Raw genomic sequence first — 16,646 nt, 5'->3', positions numbered from 1 at the left:
GCAGTCCAGTGGTACCCATGGTATCTGATTTATGCGGCAGCGGAAGTCTTTTATTACAGGATCTTTTTACCGTAAAATGCTCGTTTAATATATTATACAAAGATTTAGGGATAAATTCCCATAATTTACAATCAGTTGATTTCAAACAGAAATCATTATTTTCCAAAACATGTTTTATTTATTTATTCACAGTGAGCCACTTCTCTGAGCTTGTAGTGCTTTACTGCACTTTTCCTGGATCACACAGATCACCTGAAACATGTTTGAAAAAGGTTTTGTCAGCGGGGAAATACTGAGTGAATCATTCCATTTTCTAAAACGACCTGTTAGTTATAAATTACAGTATTAAGGGCGATTACAGTGTTTCTATCAACCAATTATCAAGAATGGGTATTTGTCACTCGACCGGATCTGTGACTGTGGTCATACCACTATTGGGTCCCGTTGCCCTAATAGTGACGGTTTACTCACACAGAGTAATAATCACTCACATAGAGTAATATTCACTCACATAGAGTGATCGAAATAGTAATGTGCACAATACCCCACATACCAGCTGTAATTTGGTGATTACAAAGACTTAATCCCTGTAATTATAACCTTTGAAAATAACTTGAAGTTTTGTAATACTTAATCACAAACTGTGAGAAAACAGTTAAAAAGAAGAATGACTCACATTGCAGTTTTAACGAGCAAATAGATAATGCCTACTGATTAGCCTTGATTACACCTAGTTTAACACAATGCACACACAGACAGGTTAGTAACTAATACAGCAGTTACGTCAATTCACGAGATTAAACCCTCACAACGATTAATCAGTGCAATACTCGATAATTCAATCAGATTCACAACGAATAACAGAGTATAGTCCGAATTCGAACAGCACTCAAATATTCAAGTCGAAATCACGACGAATAATCAAAGTACAAGCTCAATTTAGCAGTACCCGGACTATCGTTGGATAGTTATAATCGATCGGACGTTGAATCGTAATAGCGATCGAGTTATTACCCTGATTGTGGCAGCACCTCGTGATTAGTGTGTGTGTGTTGGACTGTTTCTGTGATAACTCGGTCTACGTAACTCGATTTTACGTCGTTCCAAAGACAGAATTCAAGTACCAATGCCCAGTATTTATACGTGAATTTGGCATCTCCCGCGTGTCGCGGCAGATGACAGTGATTCTGTCGCGACTCGCCTGGGAAACCTATCTAGCCTAGAGTAGCCTTCTTGTGGGTATAGGCCTGCTGAGTTGGTTTCGACTGAAACTTAGCTCCCACGTAAAATTCGTTAAGATATTACCAACTAGGGTTTATCCCCCCTGAGTTTTAGGGGCCCTAATCCTGATTTTGATTATTCTGAAAATATTAGGGTTAGTGCAAAATTACTTGGGTGTCTCAATTGGGGTTTTCTTATTGACTAATTAGTGTCCTAATTTATTGATTTTAGTGGCAGTTGTTACATGATCCATAAAATACACTACTTTACGGAACTTTTCAACTAAAGGATATTTGATCTTGGATCATATCCTAAAATTCTTAAACTTAATTTTGATTATAATGGTGAAGAAGAAGAAAAACAGAGCAGGATCATGGATCATAGCAGCGTTCTTTTGCGGAATCTTTGATGATCCCTTGGCTCTTCAAGGGGCTGTTCTTCTTGTGATCCTTGCCCGGTGAGGATCATAGCATCATTTTGATTATAATGGCGACGAAGAAGAAAAACAGAGCAAGAAGATGAAGAGAGAAAGGAGAGAGAGGAGTACCTGAACAAGTCTTCTGATGAGGATTTAAAGAGGAAACGCTCGAATTTAAATGCACTCTAGCCTTTATCTCTAACTTCAATTTATAATGATGATTTTGCAGGATAGTCACCTTAGTGACGTCAGGATCTCAACGGCTAGTCCGCTGGTAACGGCTAGTTTTCGGGATAATTCGTTGCAGATAAGGACGACAAAATATAACTCGTTATTTACAATATTACTCCTTATATCTTGGGGGCAATTGTTAGGGGTGGATTTACCAATGATCAGTGATCCTCAGTTACTGTTGGGTTTAGTGATCCTTGCCTCTGTCTCAGCTAGTGATCCTCAGAAGTGTTGCAGGACCAGGATCATGGATCATAGCAAGGATCCTTATTCTAACGATTGTCTACTTTGAATATGATGTTGTTTTGCAGGAGTACGAGCTTAGACTTGGTTTTGGCGATATTCCTGGAGCATATTCCATGTTTATTCCGCACGTGCTTGGCCAATATGGACGTTATGGAGTTCGTGGGAGACTTGCATGAATTGCGGAATGTTTGTTAGCTTAGATATTTTCTATTTTTAAATGGGGTAGCGAACTAAGATAGAAACACTTGGCTAATTTTGGCTAAACAAACACACTAGTAACTGCTCTCACCAGCTCGTAACCATTCACTTGGCGATTACACACTTTTATACAGTTGCACTATAGTGATCCTTGTAACTAGCTCGCTATCATCCAAAGTTGTAATACGTTTCTTGTTTAATTTGAGTTGGTGATCGGTAGTTTCCATCACCCGAGGTTTTTTATGCCGGAGATCATTCATTGATCAAGGGCTTTTTCCTCATATAAATCTCTGTGTCACTTGTTCATTACATTTCAAGAGTGATCCTTAATATTGTTCATTGATTCAAGCATCACACCTCACAACAGAAAGTTTGGTTGCATTATCATTGCTTGATTTTTGACCAAAACAATGTTGTAGTATTGTTCTTCTTGCCCATTTTGGTCATTATGTTTTAAGTATTTCATATGACATAGTTTCTGAAATATATACATAAATCATATGATTTTTGTCTTGATACAAGATCTTTATTACTTATAAAGTAATCATATTATATACACCGTTGCAGATGTCACAGAACCATTGTTGGTTGAGGTCGATCAGATATACCATCTTGTGTGCCCCGATCACTGATTTCTATAAATACAATGCTGTAAAGGTGTGTATCCGTCCTCATCCTCATTGCATCTAGCAACTACAACAATTTGTTATGTCCCTTTCACTTAATGCCTCCAAAAAATGATTATAACGGAACCTTAATGAATGTGTAATTCTTAACAGACAATAAAGACGAACGTGATTGGCACGCTAAATATGCTTGGTCTTGCAAAGAGAGTTGGCGCAAGGTTCAAAGATTGTTCTGTAATTTTGGAACTTTGGATTATCTTGGTATTTTAGATTCATGTTTATATATGATGTTAAACTTTTTCTTTATAGGATTTTGCTTACCTCAACCTTAGAGGTATATGGTGATCCTCTTGTGCATCCTGCACCTGAGACCTACTAGGGTAACGTCAGCCCAATTGGTAAGCCCGCACCGTTCTTTATCTTCATCAATTCTTGTTTGTTTGCATAATGTTCGCACCATTTTAAACATGGAAACCATGCCATCTAAAATTATCGATGCATAGTTTTTAATGTCATTATGTTTTAGCTACATGTACTCCATTTCCAACACACCTGTTATACATTGCAACGTATACATTATGCACATGTGCATTGCCAACATATGCATGTGTATCACATTACCAACACCCATATTCATCACTAATAAGCATTAAACAAATCATTGTTTTTTACATGCATTACTTTTATTTCCATACATTGCATAATTCTGCACATGTGCATTATGTTGCCAACAATCCTTAATCATCACAAATAAATTGTTAACCATCAATACATAATTATGCACATGTGCATCACATTACCAACACCCCATACTCATCACCAAAAAAATGTTAAACATTTATACATTGTGCGTATACACACCATAGACCATATTAATCACAATATTATATGCTTTTCTTTTTCTTTATACAGGAATAATTACGACTTATACACATAATGGCACACCATATTGGATACCCGATGTTGATGCTGAATACATCCGTATTATAAACATTACATTTAACAGTTGGTAGGACGTTGATTCCAATGATACTGACGAAGATGTTGATGATGATGCGGAAGACCCTGCATATATATATATGAACCTGATCAACCTCGTAGACGTTCATCCAGGTGTCATAAATCATTCAATGATTCTTGATTATCCTATATATAATGATAAAAAGTTTCTAAGCATTATTCTTTTTGTTTACAATCATTTTGCACTGTCTATATACGTATTCATAAGTTATGATTGCGATCATGATACTTTGATATCAATTACTTATTAGACATAAGCGTATGTAATTTCATTATTGACCACCTAACATATATTACCAACATGGTTACTGTTTTGAAAAATCCACATGTGAATACATGTTTACTGTTTCACTCCACATGGTTATTGTTTCGAACAATGCACATGTGCATACATGTTTAATGTTTCACTACATATTGTTATTGTTTCGACCAATGCACATGTGCATACATGAATATCTTAACTGCATATAATACGTTTTCCTTTACATATACATCATCATATGCAATGCGGTACCCCATACGTAATAGGGTACCACATACGTAATATGATATGTTATATCAAACGTCGCACATGTGCAATACCAACATTTCCTCTACCAAACAACATAATACATCATATATTAACAAACATGATCATCCATAATACGTTATACATTACCAATATACCTGAACAATCAAATATATTTTTAACCCATCAACCACCATATAAGTCATCGTATACGTCAAAATTCTTATATCAACCGTTATCGTAAAAATTACCCACATATTACCATCAAAAGACATCAAGACAACAAAAAATTGTCTTTATGAATTGCATATCCACAAACTACCTACATATAACATTCGCATTAGTTCATAACCTCACACCTTCTGATCTTCTTTCCATTTACTAACCATCTTCCAACATTCTTCCTGTTTTAACGCCTATTAGTCTATCATTTCCCTGATATTTTTCATCGGTCAACCTATTAATCAAATACGTCCTTGTTGTCAATCCATGAGCAGTTTCGAATATTTTTTTTCCTGCATACATTACATATATTACATCAACTATTTCATGTATGCACATGTGCAGTAAACATATTACCAGTTTCGGCTCAACCGTTTTGGTGGCCTAAGGCGAATTAAAAGCTTGTGGCATTTTTCAAAAAAAAAAAGAAAAGAAAATAATTTGAGAAAAGCTTCTTTTGACCGACGTAACAGTTACCGGAATAGTTAACCTAATTCTACAAGCAATATAAGCTGAAATTTTAAACGACATACTTAACATACAAACTAAAATTTCACATTAATGCACTTAGTTTCTAAAAAAAGATGTAAGTACTTATTGGATTCCACTGCAAGTAGTGTAAACGAATGTCCAGAAGTTTGTGTACATATTGTGGTCCCTATTTAGTAAACAACGTTAGATATATTAGGAATATTGGTAACAAAATTTTGTATAAATGGCGATCTAGTACAGTAATACTCAACAAAAAGGCAACAAAACAAGTGGAAAATTACCAAATTGTTGCAGTTAATACACCTCCTATTCTCTAGAAGTTTAAGCAGATTCCTTATGGCTTTCTCATTTCTCTCTTCCTCTTTGAACCGACTCATCGTTTCCTAACTCTAATCCAAGCCCTAACTTCTGAAACAACATCAAATCAACAACTCATACATACAACAAATCATCAAAATCAACAACTCATACATACAACAAATCATCAATGATCAAAAACACAATTTCTCAAATCAACAACTCATACATACAACAAATCATCAATGATCAGAAAAACACAATTTTTTCCACAATGAACTAAAACACCAACAAAAAATAATTAAAATAATAAAAAAATAAGATCAATAAACATAAATTATCAATGAATATGTGCATTAACATTAACTTTATCATCACCATATACACTATGCATGCACATGTGCATCAACATAAACGACCTTGTTAACAACCTATGCATCAACTTTATCATCACTATATTAACTATGCACATGTGCATCGACATAAACGACCTTGTTAACAACCTATGCATCAACTTTATCATCACCATATTAACTATGCACATGTGCATAACTATGTGCACATGTGCATTAACATGACTGACAATATCAACAGGTAATGTTTGCTTCAATCGAACAACCTAACCATTACCAACTTAAATTCTGTATTACCACCAAATATATTTAAAATTATTCAGTAACAAAACCTACATAAAAAAAACACACACACATACCTACCACATTACAAGTCGGTGTATCACAACAATCACCTCGAATCCCTTAAACATCATATACATCAAACCATTTTCGCTAATTCAGATATGAAACTAAGATGTAAAAGATCTAAATCGACAATTAAGCATCATGTTAACATATGAAAGTGCAAAAACAAATTGTATAAACTTACAAATTCATAGAACTGTGTAGCATCATGTTACGATGGTTTAATCTGATGTTTGAAGTCCAGAAGGATGAGGAGGCAGCTGATTTGTGCCATAATCTACAATGATTATGTTATTATTACCCTAATTTCGGATATATGATGAATATATGATCGATGATTCTTTTTTTATAGCCCTAATTTGAGTATATGAAGAATACATGAAGAATTGTAAGATCGAGATGACGAATTTTGGGGGATTTGGAGTGTGACGTGAACTGAGATGGCGAATTGTGTAGAGACTGGATCCGGATGTGAACTGAATATTAAGGATGGTTTAATCTGATGGTTGAAGTCCATGAGGAGGAGGAGGCAGCTGATTAAATTTTTATTATGTATTTACAGTAATACCCCTTGTTCACATTGGTTCTCGCGGTTCTCGAAATAAAGGTGGTTCTCGCATGAACCATATCCTATATATATATATATACATATATATATATTATATGCGCACACCTCAACTGGGCGTAATTGTAAAAAATTACTTACAATTAATGTGTTGGATGAAAACTACAACTGTTCTAATTTTCTAATTTTCAAAGATGGGGACGCTATCTCTTGTGATGATGGAACAAAATTCGTCATATTTTTAATGGTAAATTTGGATCACTGACGGATAACTGGAATATTATCGTGTCATCAACGGCACCACCCGATCATATTCATCTCCACTAGGCTATAATTCCTATCGTTTCACTAGCGGAACCACCCGATCATATTCATCTCTACTAGGCTATAATGCTTATACACCAATTCAGGAGGAAACCCAATAAATCTAGGAAAATCCCCTTGCGGTAATCGAACCCAAGACCTCATGGTCCCTAACCCTTATCCTACCCCCAAGAGGCCACTATGCTATAATGCCATGAGCACAAAATTCGTCATATTATTGTATCTTTTAATCGAAAATTAATGTTATATCTTATACTAGGGTGAAAAACTCGTATTTATACGGATTAAATAGATGTAATATTATATTATATACTTAGCGTGGATGGTATGGGGCGTTAACCCATAGCCACCTCAGCCAAAAAACCACAATAGCCACCACCCCCACCCCAATCCCCATATTATGGGTGCTATTGTTGCCTCACCAACACAATAGCGAGCATTCATGAGCCTGACCTACTTGATCTTTGTGCATTTGATCTTATGCAATGGTAGCATATTACACAGTCTCTCATATTTTATTCCACCAAAAAAACTCATCCATCTACTCAATTTTTTAACACTCACAACATTTGTCTACTCTCAAACATTTTTATTTTAATGGCACGTCGTTGGACCAAGGCAGAGGATGTTGCGTTAGCCACGAGTTTGGCGGTAAGGTCGATTTAGGATTCCCCGACAAAGCACCTCAAACTTGGAACATGATTAGGACCGCATTCTATGAACGTGTCGGTGAGAATATTCCTGTAAGAGAACAAATTCTCGAAAGGTTTATGCATCTACGCCTAAAGTTTCTAAATTTTGAGAGGTGCTACGTCACTGCGTTGAACCACGAGGAAGGTGTAACCGAGGATGTAGCGCTTGCTGAGGCACAGGCCGAGTACGAAGCAAAATACTTAAGGCATGTAAGTCCAGAGATCTTCAATCGGATATCACATCCACATTCAAAGTGCGGAAAACTAAGAAAGTGATAGAACAAGAAGATGAAGAAAGTCGATTGTATTATAAAGATTGCACACAAACTCTAAGGTTTGCCTGGTACAAATCACATGAAAGCACTAACAACCAACACCCCTAATTTGTTTCCCTAAGATCTTAACCTAATCTCTTACCCTAATAATGAACTAAACATAACATTATATAGGGTCCACATAAATCGGCCCACATGGCCTAACCCAAGCCCACTAGTAAACTAAGTCCGATACTTATAAGTGTGTTTGATAAAGACAAGCGTAAACTTACTCAATTTTATGGCCTTACAATATCCCCCTAGGTTTATGTTGTCTTTATCAAACTGCTGTCTTTATCATGTTTTTGTGATAAGATACTTCATCTCTCCATCTTCAAACTTGGGTCCTTTGTTCTTCTTGAACATCATCAGCTTTTGCTTGAACATCCTGCTTAAAAAGAATGTAAGAGGAGGATTCGCGTCAGCTCTTTTCTTTAACAATCTTTCTCTTTCAAGCAGGTTCACGGGCACTTCTTCAAAGGTACTATCATTGTCAGACGATGATTCGTATCTGGTTCTTTTGACTCAGGTACATCTTGTTGTTGTGATGCTTCACGCTTTGTCAACAACTAACAGCATCTCAATCCTCATTAACCCCTGTTTCTTGATTGAAATCAAGTTCTGCACATGCTCAGAAATTCATAAGCAAACATTTCTATGCAACAGAGGAAAATACCACATGAACACTTAGTACATCTAAGTACTCGTACTCGGATTTCACAATTCAAATTTCTCTCAATTTTTAATGATCAATCAAATCTTCAAGAATGGTTAAATTTTCGATAAACCAAATAAACACTCTATTTTTGGACTTTTGAATTTTCTATATTTTTTTAATTTTTAAATATAAGAATATAAACAGAAACACGAATAAACAAAGAAACTAATATACAATTACAATTGCAATGGGATCAAAATCGTTTTCAGGCTGACCAAGGAACATTTTTCGGTACGAACTTACTTAGACTGGTCTATGCGATTGCCGATATGTTTGTACACTTAAACCTAACGCTCAACTTTCAATTTTTCAACTTCGTGATATGCTTAAGGTAATATTATACTATAATACCCGTATATCTCATTCCATGACATACCCACGCGATCAAGGTAAGCACAATGATTCATCGTAGCAGGTGAGCATACTGAGTTCATCCTTTCGTACACAAGTTGCCTTGTAAAGAAAATAACAACCAAATCCGATAATAAAGGAAACAAATCAGAATTGAAATTGGTGAAATCTTTTCCACCAAAAATAGCGAAAAATCAACAAACATAATGTTTTTCTTCCCAAACAGATCAAAATACGAGTTTTTCAAATTATTTTCCAATCTTCAAACTGTTCTTCAAAAAATTCAACCCGTTTCGAACTGATGAATCTGTAAACTGAGATTTTCTTGTTCTTCGAGTAATATCCAAAAAACCGAGCCTTCGAAAGACTTCTTAGGCTCTGATACCAATTGTAAATCCAGAGATCTTAAAGCGGATGTCATAACCACAATCAAAGTGTGGAAAAGTAAGAAAGTGATAGAACAAGAAGATGAAGAAAGTCGATTGTATTATAAAGATTGCACACAAACTCTAAAGGTTTGACTGGTACAAATCACATGAAAGCACTAACAACCAACAACCCTAATCCGTTTCCCTAATATCTAACCTAATCTCTAACCCCAATAATGAACTAAACATAATATTATATAAGGTCCACATAAGTCGGCCCACATGGCCTAACCAAGCCTACTAGTAAACTAAATCCAATATTTATAAATGTGTTTGATAAAGACAATCGTAAACCTACTCAATTTTATGGCCTTACAAGGTCATTTAATCGCATTGCGGCTTAGAGGGTTTTTCGAGCCCGGAATGGAGGGGTTTTCACGACATGACCTTAGATTACGTTTTTATTTATATGTTTTATTTTTGTGTTATCTTTTTTTTCTAAGTTTAAATGTTATGTTTTTTTCTAAGTTATTTAGATGTTATGTTTTTTCTAATTTTAAATGTTATGTTTTTTTCTAAGTTATTTAAATGTTATGTTTTTATTTCTAATTTATTTATATGTGTGGTTTTTATCAATTTATTTAAATGTAAGAAATATAAAAAATAATTAAATGTTATAAATATTAACAAATTAAATAGGTAATCATTGAATGAGCTTCATTCCATATCCATTGTCCTACGTGACAATGACGTGTCGCAATGGAGCCCTAAGGGTCTCTAATCATACCCTCTAGTCTTACTAATAAAAAGTTATTTTTCTAAAAACATTTGTGTATCGTATGACATAAATAAAATTGTGTGTTATACAGATTAAATGAAATATAATATGATTTTTGTGATCATATACAAATTTCATGATACATCTTTTAAAAAGTGAACTTAGACGCGAATTCTTTTAAGTTGCCAATGGCTTTATAGCCTAGTGGCATTTTGGGGGTGGGATAAGGCTTTGGAACTAATACATTCTGAGTTCGATTCCCACAAGGGGGGTTTTTCCCATATTTATTGGGTTTCCTCCTGAATTGGTGTATAGGCATTATGCCTAGTGGAGATGGATATGATCGGGTGGTTTCGCTGGTGACACGATGATACTTCAGTGGTCCGTCAGTGATCCAAGTTTGCCGTTCAAAAAAAAATTCTTTTAAGTTAATTTAATATAGCTTGTTTGTATTCATTTAATATACCTAAGTTAATACTTTAGAGAATAAAATTGATAAACTTTTTAGTAAAAGTGCTTGACTATTAAACTCTTAAAGAATCTTTTTAAATGAACAAATCAATACAAATTAAAGGGTGTACACTACATTACCAATTTGAAGTAGAAAATTAAAAAAATTGTAAATGTATGTAATGCTTCGTAAATTTTTATATCGGTATAGATATAGTTCGGTCAGTGTCAACATTGGTTTGTTACGGTGCCCATACTCGGTATCTGTTACGATAAAAATAAAAAGTTTTGTTACAATTGTTTCATTACACAAAAGTTATCTGATATAACCCAAAAATAAAGCCTTGCAACAAAAAAATAAATAAAGTCGTGTTTTACGTCGATCGATAACCATAAAGACAAATATCATAACGGTTCCGATAATAGTGATACCAATGCCGTTGTCGTTCGGTCGATATTAGTTTCATTCGTTACACTACCAGTTCACTAGTCACACTCGATATAACCTACGATAGCAAAAAGTATATTTCGAATACAACTCTATTATCAATAAAACTTATATCAAAATGTTAAAAAAAATATTAAACACAATTCCATATTAAATTCTTTTTCTTAAATAAAAGCTAACTAACACAGACTATCAAAGAAATATCAAATTAGGAAAAACTAAATAGTAAAAACATATAATACTATAATTCAAGTGAAAATGAAAATTAATAAAATATTAAATCTATTGTTGACCAAGTGAATAAATGTTAGGTATGTATAAATACAAATGTTATGTATAAATGCTAAGGATATGTTTGGTAAAAGTAGCTTGGTGGCTGGTAGTTGTAGCTGTAGCTGTAGTTAGGGGTGTCAATCGTGTCGGGTTGATAGGTTGGCGGGTTGACGGATTGCGGGGTTGGCGGGTTGAAATGTTCAACCCGAACCCGACCCATATTATTATTCGGATCAAAGATTTCAACTCTAACCCGACCCATATAAATTCGGGTCAACCCGAACCCGACCCGTTTAACCCATATTTTTAAATGAGTCATACAAGTTGACGATTTATAAGCGAGTTGTTGGGTTTTAAGTGGGTTATTGATTACATGTTTAATGATGAGTATGAGTGTGACAAATAAATAATATGCGTCAAAACTAACATTACTATAACGAACCATGTAAAACAGAAACGAAAAAAACAGAAACAAAAATATAGAAGATTTTTTTTCTAAATAGTTAAACGGGTTAATGGATCAACCCGTTTTTATACAGGTCAACCCGAACCCGACCCGTTTTCTAAACGGGTCGTCTTAGTCAATCCAAACCTGTTTTTTTCGTGTCGGGTTGACGGGTCGTGTCAAGATTTGCCGCACCTAGCTGTAGCTGGTAGCTAGTAGCTGTAGTTTTTTAGATATATTTGGTGTTTGATAGAGTAGCTGGAGCTTTTAATAAAATGTATAAAATGAACAAAATGGACATAACTAAAAATTTAAAAAGTTTCTACATTAAAAAGTTCATTATCTTTAAAGGTTAAAATAGTGATCATTTTTTTCCTAAAAGCTTATAACTCTTTTAAACACTACTAGTAGGAGCATTCAATCAAAAGTTTCAAGCTTCTAAAAGATTTAAACTTCTTTAACCAAGCAAAATTTTTTTTATTAATAGAAAGTTTTTCCTATAAACTTAAAAGATAGAAGTTTCTAAAACCTGCATGCCAAATATAGTCTCACAACAAAAAAAAAAAGTAAATAAATGAAAAGGTCTAAAACCTGCATGCCAAACATAGTCTCACAACAAAAAAGAAAAGTAAATAAACAAAAAAGAAAAGTAAATAAATGAAAAGGTTGTAAAAATTAATGTCATGGATGAAAATTATGTGTTCACATTTTCAAAGAAGGTGACGTTCTCACTTGTGGTGATGCAACAAAATTCTTCATATCATTTATTATTTTACTAAAAGAATAATGTTATAATAAATTTAGAATCTCGTATATTACCAAGGTTGGAGAACTTGCTAGTTGCTAATCGGCTGGTGAGGTGGGGACTAGCGACTACTCGGGATTAATCGGATCAGATTTTTTATATGTAATTTTTAGTTCTATGTATACATATACACATTTTTATAGGTAAATATTTTAAATAGCTAGGTCTTAACTCTTACTCAACTCATTTTTTTAGTATACAAGATTGATTGTCGGAATTCACATGGATTGGTTGGAAACTGACCTGAATTTAAAGGTTTTGGCCGGAATATACAGTTTTTTTGCCGGAATTTGGCCGGAATCACCGATTTTGGCCGGCCGACTAGGTCCGACTAGGCCCGACTAGGCTGACTAGCAATTAATTGACTAATTAACGAAAAATTACTCAGTTACTGGCCTACTAGCGATTAATCGCCAACTAGTCGCGATTTTTACAACATTGTATATTACACACGTTAATTTTTTTAACAACAAATTTAAATTACTGATGAACATAAGTGTTTATAACGTTTTATTTTGGACACTTTTCATAACGTTTTCCAAAACTCTATAAAAATACCCACTTAGCAATAGTATACTCGTTGAAAATATAATAAAACATTCGATTTTATATTGTAATTGTTTTTAAAAAAATAATCACGTATAAAAAAGTTACGATAGTTTTGAAAAAAGATGGTGAAAAATGCATGTAACTTGCATGTGTATGGGCTTTTTAACAATACTCTCCTTACTCCTTAGTGTATGTTAGCACCAGTATCACATGTCAACACCAAAATCGTTCTCATCATTTTCACTCTTTTAAGCGTTTTCTCCTTACCCTATTTTATATACTCCCTATCAAATCATATGTTATAAAAAAGTCGCATCCAAACTTGTAAACCGTTCATGTAGCCTAAATGATATGCAATCACTTTCATCAAAATCCTAAAGTAAGCAATAGTATTGAACGTTATAAACGGACGTGCGACATAATATAAAGTCCGTTGTTGGAACAAAATGATATTATTGAGAAACATTGGAAATAATTAGGTGTAACCGTGTATTTCATGCAAAGGGTATATGCGTCAGTATAATTACACAATGCTATAATTATGTGAATAATTATGTAACATGTATATAAAAGTTATTTGATTTTATAAAAATGATGAAACTAGATTTAACTCAGAGAAAAATAGACGTTGACAGAAAATTTCCCCTTTTTGTCGTCCTGTAGGCAATTTTTAACTGATGAAACTATGTTTAACTCAAAAGAAAAATAGACGATAACAGAAAATTGACAAATTTGCACAAATGAATGTTTATATTACTCTTAAATTGCACTTTATACCTTTTACTATGAAATTAGTCAAACTCAACATTTATGTTCATGTTTTGATACAGAAGTCATCCTTTAACACTAACTCTGTTTAATTTCTTAGTTAAGTTACATTACATGCTTTGCATATGAGAGTATTATGGTTTTTCCCATGTCTTTTGGTGTTTTTCTTTCTTTCTTTTTTTTTTTTTTTTTTTTTTTTTTTGAACAATAACAATGATAAATTTATATCAAAGAGAGCTAGCGGGAGACTAGCAAAAAACCCGATACAACCAGCAACCAAGAAAAGGAAAAAACTGCCCCGGAAACCTCTTACATCCAAGTTTATACCTTAAGAATACCAGTATAGGGACGTAATTTCCATCTCTCCCAATCTAAAACAATGTTCTTGGACCTAACTTTGATCCAGTTGAAGCTATTAACCATGATGTCTTCTACTAGTTGATCTACTGAGTTTGTTTGTTTGTTTTTTTTTTTTTTTTTTTTTTTTTGTGTGGAGAATTTCCATGAATTTCGGTTTTTCCAGATAGTTCAGAAGGTTGAGTAAATAATTAAGAGGGATGTGTTCTTCTCAAGCTTAGAACCTACCATATCCATGCAATATTCCAAAAGCCCTTGGACAGAGGAGAATGAGGAGAGATCAGACCCACACCAATAGGAAATTTTTCTCCAAACTGAAACTGCAACCGGGTAACGGACGAATAGGCGGTCTATATCCTCCAGTTCAGAGTAACATATAGAGCAAGCCGGATTTGGAAGGTGCATGCCCCTATGAATTAGCGAACTAGACACGTGAATTCGGCTTGGAGACAACCTCCAAATAAAACACTTGATCCTTAATGGAATAGCCATGAAACTTTAATTAGAGGATCGTCTCCGTGATCCGACCCAATCCATTTCCTACACGAATATGTCGAGAAGTGTCCATCCCTTTCCATAGTCCATAACCAAGAGTCTGTACCCCTATTGAACTCATACGAATAAATCATTTCTTGAAGGTCAACGATCTCTTGTTTAATAGTCACCGGAAGGCGTTTCTTATTCCAATTCCAGTTAAACGAGATCTGGTCGTTTTGTTGAAAGATCACTCGTTGAGCCACCAAACATCTTTTTTGTTTCTCAAGGTTGTAAAGGGTAGGGAATAGGTCCATGAAAGGGGAATGACCAAACCATACATGGCTCCAGAAGCGGGTGTGATTACCATCCCCAACCACCTTTCGATTAATTCTATTTAGATTCAGACCTTCATCTATTATCATCTTATCCGCTGCCACAATTTGCGACCACGCATCACGAATCGAAGTCTTACCAGTGTCATCTGGGGAAAAAAGATACCTACTGAATAGCTTTGACTACAGCAGCCCATAAACTGGATTGATGTGTAAGAGCACGCCATTTCCATTTGATAAGCAAAGCCAGAATAAGATCTTTCATGTTGCCCACTTCTAACCCACCTTTTGTTTTCGCCTTCATAATTTTCCCTCAATCCACCCAATTTATTTTCCTGCCCACCGAGGTACCGCCCCATAAAAAACGCCTCCTAATACCTTCCAACTGATTGACTATGGAGACCGGAGCCTTAAACATAGAGAAAAAATATAGAGGAAGGCTGCCAAGAACCAACTTAACCAAGGTTAATCTCCCACCAAAGGAGGGATTTTTTTGCTTTCTAGCTACTTAACCGATCCTTGAACTTTTTAATTACCGGTTCCCAATACTTTCTTAATTTCATATTAGCGCCCAGTAGCAAACCAAGGTGTTGAAAAGGAAACTGGTCTATTTTACAACCCATAGTTTCCGCCATAACCATCTCTTCTTCATCCGAGCATCCAGTTCCTATCAAACTGCATTTGCGGTAGTTAATCCGAAGACCGGAAACAACATAGAAGCACCGGAGAATGCGTTTCAAGTTCAGAATATTTTGATGATCCCATTCACCAAGAAACAAAAATCATCGACGTACGTGGTGTGTAATACGACCGGGCCATTGTTAGGAAGTTGTAAACCTTTAAATAAACATTTCTCCACCGCAATACGAATCATCGCTGAAAGGCATTCCATGGAGATGATAAAGATAAATAGAGAGAGAGGGTTACCCTGGCGAACCCCCTACCCATCGGGAATTCATTCGTAGGAGAACCTTTTACAAGAACGGAGGTTTTCCCCAAATGAAAGAAACCGGAAACCCAATCTCACCAATTATCACCAAAATTGAGTTGTTCCATCATCGAGTCAATCTAATGCCAATTCACCGTATCAAATGCCTTGGCAAAATCGACCTTAAAAATGAAAGCCTTACCAGAGGATTTTTTAACCCAAGCTTGGATAGTGTTAACCATAATATGGCCATCAAAGATGTGTCTTACTCTGACATAGGCAGTTTGCTCAGGCCCGATTACTTTATGTAAAACCCTCTGAAGGCGAGTTACAAGAAGCTTACGAATGTCTTTTGTTTAACATATGTTTTTTAAGAGGGTAAGCAACAAAGTTCATCTTCAAGTCTCAAACACATCACTACATCTTTATCGGAACAATACAAGCTTCTATCAACAAAATCATGAAAGTATCTTTGAATCTCGAAGATCAAGAACGACAAAATCAAGCCCCAATCCTCTTCAAAG

At 34.8% G+C, this 16,646-nt stretch overlaps 1 long non-coding RNA gene across 1 annotated transcript; it reads left to right on the top strand.

The window, feature by feature from the left end:
• The first annotated feature begins 2,946 nt into the window (after window positions 1-2,946).
• Window positions 2,947-3,298, top strand: LOC110896772. Its single transcript, XR_002568152.2, has 3 exons — window positions 2,947-2,971; window positions 3,094-3,158; window positions 3,250-3,298. It is a non-coding gene; the product is annotated as an uncharacterized LOC110896772 (long non-coding RNA).
• Window positions 3,299-16,646: the final 13,348 nt, after the last annotated feature.

This window comes from Helianthus annuus, chromosome 12 (assembly GCF_002127325.2).
Source record: "Helianthus annuus cultivar XRQ/B chromosome 12, HanXRQr2.0-SUNRISE, whole genome shotgun sequence".
Classification (NCBI taxonomy): Eukaryota; Viridiplantae; Streptophyta; class Magnoliopsida; order Asterales; family Asteraceae; genus Helianthus; species Helianthus annuus.
The sequence above is the reverse complement of the archived record's forward strand: the minus strand, read 5'-3'. Positions and strand labels throughout refer to the sequence as shown.